This window comes from Phalacrocorax aristotelis, chromosome 4 (genome assembly GCF_949628215.1).
Source record: "Phalacrocorax aristotelis chromosome 4, bGulAri2.1, whole genome shotgun sequence".
In the NCBI taxonomy this organism is placed as follows: Eukaryota; Metazoa; Chordata; class Aves; order Suliformes; family Phalacrocoracidae; genus Phalacrocorax; species Phalacrocorax aristotelis.
The window spans coordinates 35,382,827-35,401,750 of NC_134279.1; the positions used below are offsets into that span (position 1 = coordinate 35,382,827).

Below are 18,924 nucleotides of genomic sequence, written 5' to 3' on the forward strand. Positions count from 1 at the left end.
CTTCCTTTGTATATTTAAACTCATGCCAATCCCTCCTGATATTATGTTCCATAGCTCAAGTATGTCAGCTAAAAATGCTCAGCCCTGAGCATCTTGACAGTTTTTCCTGGTAAGATTTGGATAGTTTTAGTATCTGCAAGGCCTGTTGTTATCACAGTGGAGTGCTGGAAAAAAAAAATTAAATGGTTTCCATGTAGCCAGGTCCTAATAATTATAAAGGTTCCTTTTAGGTTAGGAACAAGAGCTTAAAATGTGTGGAGTTTCATGAGATGGGAGTCTAGCAGGAGCTCCACAGTACTGAAGTTAATGTGCTCTCGTAGGTTGCTTGGAAGGCAAGCAGCAGGAGTCTGGACATTTGCAGTAGGCCAAACTGGAGATAATGAAAGACTTGGATTATGATCCCCCATCTGAAAAGAATATGGGCGCAGCCTCCAGATTTCATATTAACTGAGGGTGGATGAAAAGCCTATTTATCAATATTTTTACTGCAGGCCATTAGCATGGATCTGCTGCCGTCTTTTTAGCCACTGTTGCTATGGAAAATAGTGGTTAAGGCTGGCAAGTTAGCAGAAAAGGGAGCTCTTGTAAATATAATAACAGTTAAATCATATTAATTTTACATTCTTGAAGACTGTGGTGGCTCTGCTGTTTGCCAGTCTTTAATATTTGTACAATGGTGGAGCGGTCATGGAGATGTTTGCAAATCCTAAAAGATTAGTCATGGAAATCCATTCTCTGTTTCCTATCAATTATTCTCCATGAAAGTTTCAGCTACCCACTCAGCAAAACACATACACATAACTCAAATAGTCAATAGCTGGTATGTTGATGAGCAACAAGCATCTGCAAAATGGGCCACCAGACTGCTTGGCAAGAGCATACAGGGACAAAATATATTCTTCAAAGTGAGAGATATTTGTGAATGATTGTGAATTAGAGAAGTTCAAAATTAATGTCAGCTGACAAATAGTATTCAGCCAGCTCTAACGCTGGCACTTAAAATCTCAAAGAAGCTAAACTCCTGGAAATGTAGAAAATAGTCTGCCTGTAGGGGACTTAACTGTATAACGCTAATGCCTCTTTTTAGTCAACCTTATATAGATGTGCTGAGAATATTCAGTCCAACCAATATAAAAAAATACCAAGGCTTATTTTCTGCCGTTGTGCAACTGTCCATTTGTATACAAATGTCCAACACTAAAGACTGGAGCATCAAATTAAAGCTCATTATTACCTAAAAGAAATCTACAGGGAAAAACTTCAAAGTTACTTCAGTATGGTTACAGCAAGGTGCTTCATGTCAACTTGGTGTTGAATCAGTGTAATGCTGTTTCAGCGATGGGATGTGACAAAATGATAAAAGCAAGACCTTTTTTTTTTTTTCCTTAACAAAGTAGTTGCTGGCAAAATAAAGGCCAAGTGTAGTATTGGAAAGAGATGTGTCGTGTACAGGAGGAAGTACAAGATGAAATCTGTAATAGACTACCTTGGCCCTATGATTTCAGATGTCTGAAGAGTTCCAAAGTGATGTGTAAGAAATTAAATAGACCCTCTGTAGTGAGGTGTTTCTCACCCTAATTATAAACAGCTTGATTCATAGGGACATGCAGGCATCCCTTTGTGGGTTGAAGCCCTAGTGCCTACATTGATTACTGAATAGAAAACAACTTTCTGTGATGTTATGGCTTTTGTAATTAATTCAAATATTTTACAGAGACTGTGGACATGATATGTAAATAGGGTATAATAAATACACAGATTTTGGGAGCTGCAGTGCTTTTACCATACTGGATATTCAGCCCTGTGTAAGCACAGGATAAAAATCTACATATCACAGACAGGGCTGTTCTGTTTCTTCTCTGAATGTTTCATTGCTTGGCTAAGTTAATTGTACACAAGCACAGCATGATGTTCCTTAGCTGCTTCCTTTCAAGCTGAGGGAAAACACTTGATAAAGGACAAAAAGACTGATTTGCAGCTGATCAGTCAAAGCAAATCCCATTTTAATTGGAAAATGTGAAGGCTTTTCTTCTTATTTAGTCATCTTGCCTGCCAAATTTGTGCCTTCTATCTCCAGCCATTTCAGCACAAGCGGTTTTTACATTCTTTGTGTTTGTATGCTTAGAAACAGAAAAGTTTATTTTTCGTACTGCAAAGTTACTGAACTGCCTTTGCTTAGATTTAATGTTTGTCTTTTTAAAGACTAGCTGGAAATTACCACCTTGAAATGTGAGTTTCAAAGCTCTTCATAGCTGATACCGTAGGATTATCAGGAGATGAGGAGAGATGAAATGAACTTTCAATAGAATGTTTATTCATTTTGCTTCTTAGTTAAATAAATTGTTACTTTTGAGTGTTAGCTGCCTGCAAGGAGGACCCTTTCCATAGGGACTCTTCGCTGGTGTTTTGGACATCCAGACTGTTGTCCCAGGATAGTATTCCGTCAGTACCTTCCAGTGTCTCCTTTGTCTTTGTTTACTGGAAGGTACCTTATCCTCAGTTGTGCTAGCATGACTGACTTCAAACTTATATCTGTGAAACGGTCCATTTAAAAAGGGAATAAAATACGTTCACACTTCAGTAGGGCCAACCCATTTTGCAAGTCTGTTTTGGAATGCAGTCACACGAGTTGTTGTATTGTGCAGGGTATTAACCTCTGCCAAGTGGCTGTGGCTGTGAGAAGCAGAGCTAGGAACCTGTGGCAGTGGATATTCAGTTGAAGGAACAACAAGGAAAAGCATCCTGAAAATATAGATTCTCTTTAGAATTAAAAGGGCAGCATTCTTGCCATTTCTGCAGCTCCTCTGTGAGAATTTTCTCCTATTACAATGAAGGAGCTAGTCCCTGACTTACGTACTTCCAAGTTCCAGTTTTGCTAGAAGTGTGTTTTACATGTCCTACATGTCATGAAGGAGTTGAACAGGTTGTACCTAAACTTGGAAGAAAGGATACATAAGTAGGTGGGTTTTATTCTTTTAGCATCTGAGCCAAAGACCTTTTAAAGGTGGTAGAAAGTCATGACTGACTTCAGTAAGCATTGAATCAAGCCCTAAACCAATAACTCCTGTTCATTTATACAGTTGTTGAAAGACACTAATCAAGTGGATAGAAACGCTTTTGCAAAGGATTCCTATCATCATATGGCTCAGCTTGGTTCCTTATCCTAGGTGCCTCAGCAGCAGGACTGCTTTCATCTCTTTGCCCAGTTTTGTGATAGCCTGAAGCATCATAACATCCCTCAACCCTATGCCCTTTTTTGTATATAAGTGTATTCTTTGACAAGCTGCCTGGAACAGACATACTTCGGCTAGCATTGAAGTCTATCTAAATAGGAATGTTTTGTGGTTCTTTTGTTGCTGTTGTTCTTGTTTTGTGTGGGAGGATGATATGTTTCGTTGATTTAAGATGTTTCTGCCATTTTAGAAACTTCTTAGTGGTGCATTTGGTGCTTGAAAGCAGCTGGATTCTTTTATCTCTAAACGTGCCAAATGGAATTTATTCCACAAAACCTTTGGCATTTTTCAAAATATGCTGCCAACCCTGACTTTTTTTTAAAAACTCCATAGTCTTTTTTTCTTTCTTGTGCTGTGTGTCATCTTGTTTTCCAGGTATTTTTGGTGTAGAATAAAAGCTTGAAAACATATGCATAAAGCAAACACTTTTCAAAAACAAGCCTGAGTTTTTGAAGAAAAATGGAGTGAGAGACAAAGGCATAGACCTGCCGGGCATTTAGGATCAAATGTAGACCATCAGTTTAATGCTGTAGCGTGCAGAGAAGTCTCAGAGTTCACTTGTAGCTGGTAATTGAGCACATGGAAATTGTTTCTGTGAAAATGAAAAATCATGAAATATTGCTTTGCCCATGCAGTGAACACTGCCATTTTATGGATCAGTTTTCTATGCAAATGGTTTTTATTATGTTTGGATTAGACTCTTCAGTACACATCTAATTCAGAGTTGCCGGTGAAATAGGAAGAAATACACATTCTGAACACTTGGAATGTCACCACAAATATTTCTGCTGAGTACTGTAAATGGAAAGTCCAAAATTGTTAGAAAATCCTTCTCTGATTAAACATGATGCAGATTACATACATAACTACAACTCATGAACCCCCTAATACATAACCTTTCAAACCTTTGTTTTTCCAGTTGTATGGATGTTTGTGTTGTATTGATGATCTTAGGAAGGAACAGTGATGATAAGCAAGCTAATAATGCCCTCTAAAGAGGGGAAGCATGGGAAATTGCTGCCCGCATTGCAGTCTTGTCATGCATTAAACTTGTGGTTTATGACTACTTTTTCAGAGGGAGAAGTCTCTCTTGTCATTGCTGGGCAAGGAACCAGAACATTCAATGCTAGGTGATGTTCAAAACGTTTCTGATGCCGTTTAGGAATATACGTGTATGTGTCAGGTTCTTGCTCAGTACTGCCTGGCCCAGATGGAGTACTATGACTTGAATCATTGAATAGGTCTGGGTGATAACCAAGATCCTGGCATTCTCCCCATAGGTCTCTTGCATGCTGGGATATCTCCAGCCGGTGTTAATCAGTGGGGATGACATTTCCTCCACAGTGACACTCTGCACTGCCAGCTTTCTAGCCAGGCAAAACAGCTTAGAAAAAGGAGGTCCTCTTCACTTTTACTTTATTCTGTATGATTACTTGTGGTGGGGCACTGGTACCTTGAAAATGGCTCCAATAACCCTGTCTTCATGATCATCCACACCCATCAGAGCAGAATGTTTTATTTATTGCCAGCTAACCTAAAATCCCCCATAAGATAAAAGCCGAAGAGTAATTTATTTACATAAGTCAAACATAGACAGCAAAGTTAGGTGCAGAGGCAAGCCAAAAGAAATAAATGCAAATCTTCATATCTACCTGTATTTTAGCTCATCTTCAGCTAACAAGCAGTCAGAATGCTTTGGTGCTTTATGACTAGGATCCAGTTCTTGGACAAAACCCATTGCTTTGGATTTAAGTGTCACTGAGAAAACACTCTGTTTAGGGGTTACTTGTATGTGATAACTGACCAAACTTTTCTTGGCATTATGTTCAGATTCAAGCATTCCCTCTCTTTTGCTTCATGTTTTCCTGTAGTTCATCACTGTTAGTGGTCAGTTTGAGTATTCTCATACAGGACAAGTGACAGTTCACCTCACTGTAGAAATGCTGTTGTATTTCAGATGTTAACTAGACAGAGTCATCTCCTTTCCAGATGGCATACAGGCTGATTTCTTCACTGGACTACAAACAAATCATTAGCTCATTGCAAGACAAACATTCTTTCAGCTGATTGATGATGCTCAAGCCTCTGTATATAGCTCTTCATAAAGACATGTCCTTATAAACCAACATTAATATGGGGTACAGGCATGTAAGAGAGATCAGAAGTTAGGTACATTACAAATTCTTGAGGCTCATCATGCCAATAACGAGCACCTATGGTGAAACAGTGGGTTTGAGATCAAGGGTTCCCAGGCCTTGAGAGATAGAATAACAAGTTATTGTCTGCTGGTTCAGGAAAAAAAGGGGATGGAAAGGATTTACTATTGCGATCAACTTTTAAGGTGCTGGGTACAACTATGGAAACATTGTTGCCAGTGACAGAAAAATTATTTTTCTTGCTCTGTTTAAATATACCCAGGATAAAAGTTTATTCTACATAATTTAAGGGAGTTGCGGGCCAGGGGAGGATTGCTTCCATTGCTGCCTGAGGGCTATGGAATATACAAGGGATTTTTTTGATTTTGTTGAACTATTCAGCAGTAAAGTGTGATCTCCCTCCAGCAGGTATGAAAGTTAAGTCTGTGCACTCGTTTTCCAGTGTGAAGGAATTAGCTACTGTATTACTGTGGTATATGGTGGTCTATTACAGAGATGATGTAGATCAGAGGACAAAATGAAACGTGAAGACCCTTGACCACTACTTTGTAATAGCTCCAATTAATAACATTACGTGTGAGAACAGGAAGATTTCTTTGAATTAGTAGCTCTACTTTGTTCTTTATTACTGTATGTAATTTCAGCTACACCAGAGGGACTGAATGTTAGTGGAACTATGCTAACAAGAGAAGAAAATGAAAAAAACCCACCTATCTGGACTTTAGCCTGTGTGTGTGTATATATATATACACACACACACTACTTTCCAATTTCTTTCCATATGTACATAAATAAATTGAGAGCTGCTTAAAAACTGTATACAGCATAGCATAATTGATAGGGAAAGGAGTCTTATGAAACATCTGGATTTTATCCATTAGTGTTTATTGGAACTTTTTTGTTCGTAATGGAAAAAAACTTTTTTGTTTTCTCCTTTGCTCTTCTTCAGACCATAGACCCACTTCTTAAATATTGTGGATGAAAGGCCAACTCCACTGAGGCCTGTAGCAAATATCCCCTTGACCTCATGGAAACCAAGATTTTCCCCTGAATTTATAAAGTGGTGAAACACTACTAAACCACATGCCATAATGCACACCAAAAATGCCAGTGGTTTCTTTTCAGGGATTGGCAAAAATGCTGTTGCAAGATCATGCGGTATTAAACCAGTGTTTCTGTTGTCAGATATCCAGCAGAACCTTTGCTGGTATGCAGAGGAATGTTCTTAAACACTCCACTCCCAAAACTGTTCTTAATGTCAAACGGACAGTGTACATTTTTACCTGTTACTTTGGGTTTTAAGTATATTTGCCTATTTGCAGTGCTGTGGAATTTGCCTTTTATGAATAACAAGATTCATCTGCAATTGCCTAAAAATGTCAGTATTGTATTTTAGCATGGTTTCAAAGTATCACAATTTTGTGTATGAGCACAGTGTAGGATAACTAACTGCTGAAGATACTTGTTATATGCTTCTCCAATGGGTTTCTGACTTGTTTCAGAAGAGCTTTTTCTAGGCGTAGAAGTGGAAGAATCCTTGGTGCTGAATTCTATTAAGGACAGTTAACTGTAATTCTGTATGACGCCTCCCTGGGAACTGAAATAATTTTGTATAGACCACTGTACATTTCAGAAAGTGGTACTGTCCATCACTTCTGAATTGATCTAGATATAAACTACTCAATGAAAATAAGAGAGTCGTAATTAATGCCAACTCCAGTCTGTACTGATCTGCCCAAGAACTGAGCACCATTGTAGTTGTACAGACTGGAAGTGCCAGAGGAAACATGGAGCTGTAATAGTGGAGCTGCCTCCAAACAGTTTACTAGGACATGTGAAATAGATGTAGGTGCACTGTGGCTGATACGTTTAAAACTGGTGTTTTTTTCTTGGGTATACTGTGATTGCCCAGAATTATAAGCCTTCTTATGGATATGTTCAAACTGAATTGCTTTTTGTAAAGGACTCAGCTCATAGACTACACTGTTCATCTTGTGTCTCCATATTTAAATGGATTTTTATGTTTTATTCACTGAATTAAAGATTACTTCCTCCAGTGAATTAATACAGAAAGGAGACTCTCTAAAGGTGTAGTTCTCCTTATAGTCAAAAGATGGTAGTACAATTTCTATTCCAAGTGGCCCAGCAACACAGAGCAATAGCTACACATCCATTGTTTGCATTTGTAGGAAGGGATATGGGAACTAAAGAAGGGTGAAAATCGTAGATGAGATCACAACAACCAGTTGTTCGTCAGGCAGTGGCTCTGACAGTGATCTTCTCTGGTAGTCGGTAATTCTGACTGTGGCCATGATGGCCAGGTTTAATTGGCTCTAGCACAGCTACCAAGTCAGTTGGAGCCAGGGTGGACATCTGCAGTGAAGGGCTTAATGAAAGGCTTGGGGGGTTTAGAGAGCATGAAATTAAAATGTCCTTCTCGCCATCTCTGATGTTTTCATTAAAATCTCTCAAAGCAACAATTGATGTAATTAAAGCAGCAAGTTTATAATTAGGCCTAACTATTGATTAGTATAATGTTATTCTCACAGTATTTTACAATGAGGTGCAAATAGTTCATAGCAAGAAAACAGAGCTTCTGTGGAAAAGAGTACTAGAGTTCTTTTAAAAAGAAGTCACCATGCACTAACTGCCCAAACAGAGATTTAAGACAGGCTGTTCCCTGAGAAATGAGGGCTCTTCCCATCACATTTTATTTTCTAGGAATACAAAGCAAGTTAGATGCTGATTCTAAAGGAAAGGAACTATTTATCTGCTTTTTTTTTCACTAGTCAACAGTGGGATTTCAATCCCATTTCGCGTGTAATGAACCCTGTTAGAGCAGTTGTTTGCTTGGGCATACTGCTTATTTTACACAAGGGTTACATGATGTTCTTCAGCAAAGTATAATCATTTAGGATCTAATATTCCTAACACAGTAATATTTAGATGCATGTGATACTGCATCTGAGCTGGGAAAGCAAGAACATGGCTGCATGCAGTGTGTGCAAAGATTGTGATGGAACATTTGTGTGCTTGAATAACATATTGAGTACCTCTGTACACACTGAGATGCTACTATGAATCTGCTTTGAAATAAGACTAAACTTGAGATCCTGTAAGTCCTCTGCTTTTAGATGTGTAATATCTACTTCAAAAATTCTAGTTCTGCACTGCAGTGCCTGTAAAAATTGTGTAGTTCTAGCAGGTTAAGCCTAGGTGCCAGAATTAGGCACCTTGTGGAGTCAGTGAAGAGCCTTCAGGCTCAGCACAGAAGTAGCCAAAAGAAAACAGCGAGAACAGGACTTTGTCCGAATGTTCTTGCTTTCAGGAACCAAGGTGTGGTTGAAAGCAACACAGTATCACAATTTTCTACTGAGGATTACTTTATGGATGTCATCTACAGCAGGAGAAGGCAAAACAAGTAGTGGTAGTTTCAATTCTCTGGCTTCAGGTTGAAGGGTACAATGAGGTATATTGCCAAAAAAGCTGTGCAGGTCAAGGCAGAAGCCTGTTTCTGGGGTGGATATGCGAGCATTACATTGCAAAACCAAGGGTTTGTTTTCTGTTCCCTAATTTCAGGCTCAGCCTGGGAGCAGGAGGAAGCTTGCTACATCTAGAGTAAAAAGATTAGTTCAAGGTACTGGGTTTATCTGAGATCTTTCTAAATAAATATCTGTATTATCTGGGGAAAATTGTGGTAGGAGCAGACTCACACCTTTGATTCCTTCCCATCAAGTCATAGCCCTCTCACTTCTAGAAACCAAGAAACTCTCTGTGCATGGAAAAGGAATTCTGTAACATCTGAAGGAGAGAAAAGATACTGCTAACATACATCATTGCAGCTCTTTCCTCCATCTTCCAACAATCTTTGTTTTAATTCACAGTGATTTCTGCAGCATTCTGGTTGTCTCTGGGAATTCATATTTTCAGGCATGACATAGTGTGTGGTTCCTAAATTATAAGTAATCCACTCAAATAGCTGATTTGGACTGGAGTGGTGGAAAAGATTGCTAATGAGTGTTTTGAATAAGTGCTTTCATCATTTCCACTCCACTTGGAACCCCCACATGCCTAGAAAGTTACTCAATTCATTCTAAATTGGAGGTAAAGCCATAAAGAGGTCTAACTAGCTTAATGTGTTAGTCACATTGGAATATAATTCTTCTGGTGGGTAATTTTGGTTTGTGTGTTTTAACTTGTTGCCTTGTATTTAACAAAGAAAGACATTCTAAGTAAGGAGTGCTGTTTGTGGAAAGGTCCCTCTGGATGTCCCTGGAGCCTGGAGACATCCATTTCAGTTCAGATCTTCTAGGGCACAAATGGTGTCACAGCAGGCGACGAAGTGTCTCTGCACTGACTCGATGAAGGAGGAGAGGTAAAGGTAATAATTTATTGTTCTTTTTTGAGCTCCCTGTGCTAGAAGGGCTAAACAGAGAAGTCATGAAGGCTGGTTATGGTGATGGTGTTGGGGTACTAAAATGCAGGAAGAATAGGAAAGGTGGACAAGGCAAGGAGCAAAGTGTGCCACCAGCTGCTCATCTGTTTTCCTAATAAAACTATATTTGACTTCCCTTTTACACATACATCTTCCCATGTGTATACCAACACCTCAGTTCCACCTGCTGTCTCTTACCTGCTGTCCTGTAGTAACCATAAGCAAAACAAATTATTTTTTTTAATAATAAAGGCAGGGTAGACCCCTGCAAACAGGGTGCTGCATGTACTGTGTTTGAGAGGCTTTTGCTAGATATAATGTCATTAAAATGTGTCCAGATGTGGTTGAAGTCACTAATGGCCATTAAAGGCAGAACCTGCAGCACTGAGAAAAGGTTTTCCATGTGACTCTAAATCTATGAGATAGCTAAGCAGCTGTACTATGCCTCTTGGATGCAGTGCTCTCTGGGCGTGAGGTGCATTCAACAGCACCTTTTTCTCTTACAAACTTATGTCAATGGACACAATCCAGACCTTAGCAGAGAAATATGGAAACTAGGATAATTTTCTGCCTGAATTAGAAACCTGTTCTGTGGAAGCTTGCAGAATTGTTTCCCATTTTTCAATTATAATGTTAATGGTTATGTATCTGAATTTCCTGCCTTTCTGGATAAAGTAGTGAGGCACAGATAAGGCTTTCACCTTTCACTTCTATGCTGCTAGAACTCTATAATTTCAGATGGTCAATGAAAAATTTTACTCTTCTGTTTGTCATTATCTTAATGGAGCCTCCTGTGCTGTAGCTGTATCAACCCAGTGCAGCTTTTTTGCCTTTTTTTTGTTTGTTTAATTTCAGTTCAAAAGCACTTGCTTTCACATACATTTTATTTGGATAGAATGGGTACAGAAAGAACCAAGTTACACAATGTAAGAACCAAGTTCCACAATGTTAAGTGGCAACATTTCAGGTAGGATCAATTTATTTGGTCTTGTGATGTAAAAAAAAAATCTGGAAGCTTTTGGAGTATTTTGGATTGAAAAGGGAAATGTTATCATGCAGTCTTTGTGATTAGAAACTTATACATCCACCACCCTGTAGAGCAAGGAAAACCATCAGGTTACAATTAGATAGTAGAACTAGGAGGCTGGTTTAGGTCCAGGACAACCTTGCCATGAGCACACACGACTCAGAGTTCTTGACATTCTGATATAATAATACTTGACCCAGTAAATGGGGGACCATTCCTAAATTTTTCTTAAAAACATTCTTAAAAGATGAGATCTATGGACTTTGCATGGGGAAGAAAGGCAAGACATCCTGACTGGGATGGACTGTTGAGTTCCTATGTTGGCCTTTCACAGGTCTCTTTTATTTTATTTTTTTCCTATATCACTCAGTCATCTTGGGAATAGACAGACTTGTATTTAGCTATTCACAGGGTTTATCTGAGTTGAAGCACCTTGTTTAGAGATGGGACTTTGCATCTTACGTGTTGTCATAACATGTAGTTTCACAGAGCGGTCTATGTTGCACTCTCCAGGCAGTTGAATATCATCTGTGCTTCTCACCCTAGGGAGTGACTAGTTCATTGGCCATGTCATGCAATCATATCACAAAAACCTTGGGGACTGTCAGTGTTTAATCTGCCCTTAATGAAGCCTGCCAGATCAGCTTACACTATTTGTCACTATTTGCTGGCCTGGCTGCCACAGCCTTGGCAATGATTTCTGCTTCTAAAACAAGGAAAGAAATAGGCAGGCCTGCAGTCGGGAATGTTAATTGAAATTGAAATCCATGAGAAACCCAGGCAGAAATCCACCTTTGATCTGTTTCCTGTGTGTTCTAGGCTTGATGAAATCAGATTAGTTTTAATCCCTATAATGACTATTTCCTTGGCTGAACTCAGGCAAGATCTGTGCCGGGACTGAGGCCAATGTAGGGCCTGCCTACTCTCTGGGGTAGGCTGGAGTTCAGGAACCCTTGATCTGGAAAAGTCACAGTGGAGTGTAGCCTTGTGCACAGCACTATGGATTATTAGTGACCACGCACAGAGCCAGGCTGTGTGTTTCTGCACTGAATTCCCCAGCACTTATGGTTTGTGAGTCAGTATGCAGATCCCTGCCAGCTGAGGTGGCCCTACTCCCACATTGTAGACATGGCCTTAAGTACGTAATGGCTGCCTTAAACACTTCAGGCAGAAATGTAGGTCTTTGAAATCCGCCACGTAACCCAGGTGTCTGGAGATGCTAAACAGCAGCAAGGGCTGAACAACTGGGCATTTCCCTCATACCTAGACACAACAGGACCATCACAGAAGACACTCTGTGCCTGTTGTCTCTGAAGCGGCTATTGTGGCAGAGCTCAGAAAGCACCTGCTGAACCCCAACCAAATAGCTTCTGTCATCAGGGACACAGAAATCTCATTCTCCTCCTAATGAACAGCCGATTACCGAAGCAGGAACTGGACTTCCAAGGTTAGTGCCTTGAACAACAGCCTGACTTCTAGGCTGCACAGCAGTCTTTGTTCTCTCCCTCACTCCCTTCGTTATGTAGTAATATCAGGACAGCAGCTTCAGGAGGGTTCCTACCCTAGAGTAACCTAAAAAGGTGTGATTAAATAAAGGAATAGTGGTTAAACCTTCATCTGGCTGCTAGTAGATTTGAGCCCCAAATCTGCTTGAGTACTGTAGAGTACTTGAGTGCTGTAATTGCCTCTCATCTCTTCCCCCGTCAGCTCTTGTGAGAAAGGGAAGTTGAGTAAGTTAACTTACTCAAGAGAATGGGTATGTATCAATCCCAGTTGGGGCCGGGCATTTTCCTGCAGCCTTGATGAGGATACCAAGTTCATGGAGAGAGTTTAAGATCTTAGCATTTCACAGCAGCTAAGTTAGGCATCTCGGTCCTAATGTGTGGACTTTTGTGGGTGTCACTCCTGTGGATTGCATAAGCACAGAACTCTTGGCAGGGGGATCTGCAGACTGCAAGGCACCTTGTGGTTAGGAAGAGACCCCCCTGCCTGTGCCTCCTTGTGAATCTCTCTCTCCCTTTATTTATTGCTCAGATTTTTTTCCTTCATCCAAAGCATGTCAATCCAAGTAGATAGAAAGGAGGACCTTTTCTCTGTAATAGGACCATGGGAGGAAAGAGATTGCAGTATCAAAAACAGTATAAATCTGATGAGCAGTCAACAGCCTGGAAATATAAGTAGCTTGTCTATGTAAAAGCCTAGCATGGAGTTAAGTGAGGTGGTGTGTCAACTAGAGATTTCTTTTGGAATAAGTAATGTAATATTGTACAAAGGGTTTCTGAAGACACTCCTATCTCTGAGCAAAGCCATATGTAATACTGTGTTGCTAATATATTTCTTCATAGGCTTGATGTAATGACATGGGAAAAGATGTGGGAAACATAATAAATACTGCTGGAGTGGGTCGATGCCATTTTAAATAACCACTGGAAGTCTGCCTTTCTCAGCTATATCGTAGACTGTAGGGTTGCTATTATGTCCAGTGACATGCACCAAACAATGTCCAGGTCATAACAGCTCAATTACATTTTTTCTGAATCTATTCACTGAGAGACCATTATTGCAGATCCTGGGCTGTCAAGAGAAGCTTGGACTCCTAGAGTGAGGTAACTCCCTGCTGGAAGGAAACTAACAAGAAGTTCACAGGTTACAGCTGCATCTCTGTATGCCTGAGTCCTGCTGTGAACACAAATCTTTCTTTTGTTAGTCTAACTGCCTTCTCAGCAGTATCTCAGCCAGGCCCCTTAGAGTGTGATCAGAATTCTGGGTAACTTGAGATTCCCAGGTAGGTAAAAGCAGAATTTAAGGTAAGAAATAGAAGTGCTGTAAGTTAACTTACTGGAAGTATGCTAGTACTAGTGAGATGCCCACTCATGAGGTTGGTGCCCAAACACCTTGTCCTATGCTCGAGGAAGCTGCAAGTGTCCATGAATTGGATACACACAGAATATTTACCTAGATAAATGGAGAGGGATCTGAGTTCATGCTGCTTCCACACTGAGCTGGCTAGATGTTACTTAGCTCAGTCCAGAAGCCACGTAACCAGGTCGGCTTTTGCTGTGCTATGCGTTTCTGTGTTGGGAACGTTGGCACAGCTATGAAAAGTAGTTAAGCCTTCTCATTCTATGTCAGATGTTTGCTTCTTTTTTTTTTTTTAAATAAGCTGTTAACTTCATTGCTTTACCTTTTTGTAATATCTGTTTCTCAGTTTGTCCCTGTTGCTGTCTATGTGCATGTACTCTTTGAAGTTCAAGGTTTTACATAGCAAAAATGTCAGAACTACGTGAGTTTAAGTGACAGCTTAGCTCTTTCTAATCTGCTTAAGAAATTTTAATTTTAGTGCTTTACTTTGGAATATATTGTCTATTTTAGGGCCACTAAATACGTTTCACTAATATTGTCTAATTATTGTGTAATTTGGTATATAAGATTAATTCAGAAGTGGATGTAGATGTTTTGTTGAAAATATTTCCTCATTTCCATTTTTTTTTAGTTTTAGAAGGCAAAAGGTTGTTTGTAACATGTAGTGGTTGGTAGGTCCTGGGGATGGAACATGAGACCCCCGGGGTTCAAAAGTCAAATGTCAGGGAGGCCTGACTGCTGTGTAATGTTTGACTAGGAATGTGATACTCGATAAATTGTAAAAGTTTCGGTCAGGTAAGGTACAGAGTGTGTCCTGGTGGTGCTGAATTTTCTCAAATTCAAATGAAGTTAGCACTATGCACCAGACCTCCCTTGTCTTTCTGTATAAGAAAGAAATAATTTTTAATGCTTTCATATCTTCATATAACACTTGAGTTTCACAGACAAAAAGGTGTGTGCCTCTGATGGAATACTGCTCTGTGTGATGGTCAGAGTAGATCTCCTGTATAGGTCAGTTTGGGTATTCAGTGAAATAACACCTGCCTGGAGAAGCAACATCCCAAACAACACCTCACCTCAGGAAGCATGAGACTCCTTTGTAAAAGTGTCTCCACTACACAAGAAAGGAACATAAATGCTGTGGGGTTTGAAGCAATGCTTCCTGCCTGCTTTGTCCCACCTGGAGAGTCCCTTTGCACAGTGGAGTGTAGGAGGTCCTTGTATAAGTTTTGGGGAAACGTTCTGTAGACAGGGTGCTCCCCCTTGTTCATCTTCTGAATAGGAGTAGGGAAGAAAAGATCAGTCCCCAACTGATTTTTGTAATGTAGTTCATGCTAATAAAAGTTGCTAGATGTCAGGAGAGATCTTGATCCACTGATTCACAACATAGATACCTCAGAGGTAAGGTTTTACTGAAGTTTCCCCAACAATATTTGTCGAACTGAAATCACTTGATTATGTGTAAACAGGTAGCTTTGCCTTCTTAACCATTTGACTTTTGATTTGTATTACCAATAAAAGGGTTATATGCAAGGGTGGCTGCAGATAGGGGAGGGAGGGGAGATCTCTACCTACCTGTTTCACAGGGGTCACAAAACATCTGTGACATGACTATGACTTCATGTCATTGCCAACCCAGGCAGGTCTTCAGCTGCTGACTTAGAAGGCAAAGCCCCCTCACCCTGCCCAGACCCATTGCCAGGGCCCTAACCTCCCTGTCTCCCCGATATGATCTGACAGATCTGCCCTCTCCACTATGGCTGTGGGCAGGTTTGTCTCCTCGATCTGAAAGTCATATAAACAGCAGTGTGCCTTTTTTGCTTCTGTGCCACTGCACACTATGCCTCACTGACTCATACTTCCAGGCTCTTTCAGACACTTCTTTGAGCTTTAATGCAGCACAATTTCATAATGTAGAATAAGTGACTTTGAAGCTGATATTTCAGTTTTGAATGGGGTAGATGTAAGCGGTGTTTGGGCTTACATCGTTAAGTGAGGTCCTGGTTGCTGGAAGAATAAACATAGAAAAAAGCTCTACTCTATAAGATGCAGCATTGATTGCTACATTGAGCCATAATATCAAGTAAATTATTCCCTTCCTCCTTGTTTCCCAGAAATGCTAAGTAATAGACCTTGTTTGCTGGAATTTCCAAATTATTTTGTCTTTGCGAGTGATGCAATGACAGTGCCCCCTATACTCTCATTTAATTCATAATACCATTTGGGGTTTTTTATCCTACATTTCTAACGTCATTTTTAAATAGCTATATTTCTCCACCACCACACCACCACCCCGACAGATCAGCTCTAATTTTGTAATGAGATTTTCAGTGTTAGATTATTTTAAAAAAGAATCTAGGCCATATACATTATGTAAGGTTGCCATAGTAACAGTTTCTCTGAGGGGAAAGCAGACTGTCCATAGTTTCCACAGAAACCACTCCCCACTGAGACAGGTGCCTCCAAGGGAAGTGACGGGAATATAAATGAGAGAGAGAAAAAGACGCGCACAGATGTCATATGATCTTTGCAGCATCCCCACGCTGTTGCAAATTCAACTGAATGTTTCTGGGTTTATTTTTAGTTTGTTGGTTTTGATTGCATGACTGGCACCTTGTCTTGTCATGTAAACTCTGGCCACCCCTCCCTCACATGGAACTGGTTTTGCAACTGGAGGTACGGCAATGCTCCACCTTGACAGTGAACTGACCACATCAGATACTAAAGTCCAGTGCTCTAGGAACCGCTGTTCGTGGAAGAATTTAAACGGTAAATGAGAATTTTCCCCTTTTTTATTAACTTTTTTTTTCCCTGAAAGAAGTCAGCAAAGACAGACAGGTATGGAAATACTTCCTTCAGAGAGGAACCGGAGAGGAGTGAAGCTTGACTAATTTGTCAGTTAATGGTTTTGTTCATTTCGGGTACAAGCATGCACTACTAGGAAAAATGTATTCTGAAAGATCAGGATGTAGTAAAAAGGAATTAACTCAAGTCCTAGGATTTGTTAACTGAGGAAGAAAAAGGAGAAATTTCTTTAATGTACTTTAATGTCACTAAGGCAAGTATGGATTAACATTTCTGAAATCCTTTTGCACATTTTTTCACAAATAGTGACTTGTTTTGTTTTTTTTATTCAAGGGCAATAAAACTGTGACATTCATTCAAGGCTTAGTGCAGCCATAACTACAGATTAACACTCTGGCTACTTCATCTTCATCCTGTCATCTCTCTGCTGCTTTATGGGGAAAGCAGGCTGACATGGTTATTAAATCTGGCAGCTGTGCTGTATGCACATGGGGAGCAAGTAGAGCACAGCATATAGAAAATGAGTAGCTTTCAGATAACAGCCTTCTTTTCACTGCTGTGAGGCTTGAAAGGCAGTCTAAAAAGCTCTTTCTCTTCTTTGTAATCACCAGTCGCTGGATCAGTGCGCAAATATCACAAATACAGTTGCAAACGTAAGTATTCCTTGCCTGTGTGGTGCTTTCAGATTGCTAATTAGGGTTTCTACCTCGGTGTTCTGCTTGAAAAAGCAGAGAGATGAAAGCTGAAAACATCCTGACAGGGAAAGCTTCTCTGCAGTATTGTTTTGGCTTTCAGTGGAAGAGCTACTGAGGGAGAGAGATGCATGAAAGCTTTCCGGAACAAATAGTTTACAGTTGTGTGTGTTGATTTTTTGGGACATCTGCTTGCCACTTTGTCTGTGAGGGGACAAGCCAAGCAAATGCAGGAGGTACTTCTAGAGAGATGGTTTTCTGCTTAGATTAGATAGTTAGATACACAGTGAGAAAGATACTTCAGCAGTAATAGACAGCTTGTGAATGCATAGGGGAGAAATCTGCCATGGTATTTTTCACCTGGAATATTTTCTTTAAAAATCCATAAATGCAGACCTGGACTTCTCAATAAGAATCTCGACAGTACCTTATTTTCAGAAGCGCAAACAAACAGTCGTCATAAGGGCACCAATAAGTCTGCATCTGACCTGATAAGAACAATGAACATAGCACGGTGAGCAATGCATGTTTTTCACCAATCTCACTCTGTCTGTACATGAAGATGACCTTTATCTGCTACGTGGCATGAAGGCAGGATAGTAAGGTGGTTGGGAAGCAGTGGAGTTGAAGGTTTCTCAGTGTTGCGGTGATACTGTTAAGAAGAGAATTGGTATTTGTTCATGTGTTTTGGACTCAGTGCTGAAGAAACAGTATCTTGGGTTTTATTCTCCTTTCTAATTTAAAGCTTCTGCAGTGCCATTCTCCTATTGAGTCTACGGCTAGCGAATTCTTATTGTGCTGTGAATGAAATCTGCTTATTGAAAACAGCCTGCAATCAGTACCAAGTATAAATGTCAGATAATTGGACAAGAAATGCAGGCTGCAGCCAGTTTGTGTTGCCGCATCATGTTTCTTGCCTTATTTACAGGTTTTGTTATTTCTTAGGGACCATTGTGGTACTGTAAGCTGTTTATGAGCCATGTGAAAATGTCATTATCACAGTTAACAGGTGTCTACCATTAAGTGACTAGGGAGAGAGTATATGTGTTTTGTTGTTTGCTGCACATAGAGAGCTAAACATATTCATGGTATAACCTCCTTGATAATGCTGCTATAACACAGGCATGTTTGGTCAATCTGTTGTTTATAAGCTGCTTTTGCAATACTTCAGCCTCATCTTACAGATGTATATGTAGCAATGCCTGTCTTCATTGTAGCAAGTGAAAGGTGATTTTGGAGTTTCTCTTTCCTTCCTCTTGTCTCCTTTTTCCCTTCATATACGGTCAGAAATTTGTAGCTTCCCTGAAACTTAGCTGTGAAAATGGTCATTTTTGATGACAGCTGTGGAGCAAAGCGTCCCAAGCCTGAGTGGCAGCCAGCCAACTGCTGAGACAAGTGGTGACCTTTCAGGACAATGTCTCTCACAAAAATGTCAAAATATTAAAATGGCAAACATCAAATGCCATGTGCATGCGGAAGGGTTGTCAGCTGGCAGGCTTTCAGCTGAAGGCAGTTAATCCACTTCTTGCCTGGATTAAACATTGAAAGCCCCTGCCTAAGTCTCTAAAATGTAGTGAAATTATTCATGTGTGTCCTGAATAATTTCAGAAGTCCTTCTGGGAAGATTTGGGACATGAATGGAAAATTTCAGAGGTGTTTTGTTTAAAATCTTCTAAGGCATCTTCCTGATGGAAGCTTTTTGCCTTTTCTTTTG

The 18,924-nt window shown here is 40.1% G+C and overlaps 1 protein-coding gene across 6 annotated transcripts in view; it reads left to right on the forward strand.

Moving 5' to 3' along the window:
* TRIM2 (tripartite motif containing 2) overlaps positions 1 to 18,924 on the forward strand; it is a 132,322-nt gene that overhangs the window by 17,226 nt on the left and 96,172 nt on the right. The window contains exon 1 of one of the 6 annotated variants that reach the window (XM_075090959.1): positions 16,240 to 16,482. The exons of 3 other annotated variants lie outside the window; for them this stretch is intronic. The gene's annotated coding sequence lies outside the window, so the exon portion shown is untranslated. Of the gene's footprint in view, positions 1 to 16,239; positions 16,483 to 17,085; positions 17,172 to 17,578; positions 17,725 to 18,924 lie in introns of those variants that run through there. 2 more of the 6 variants (XM_075090961.1, XM_075090964.1) reach the window with 2 other exon arrangements.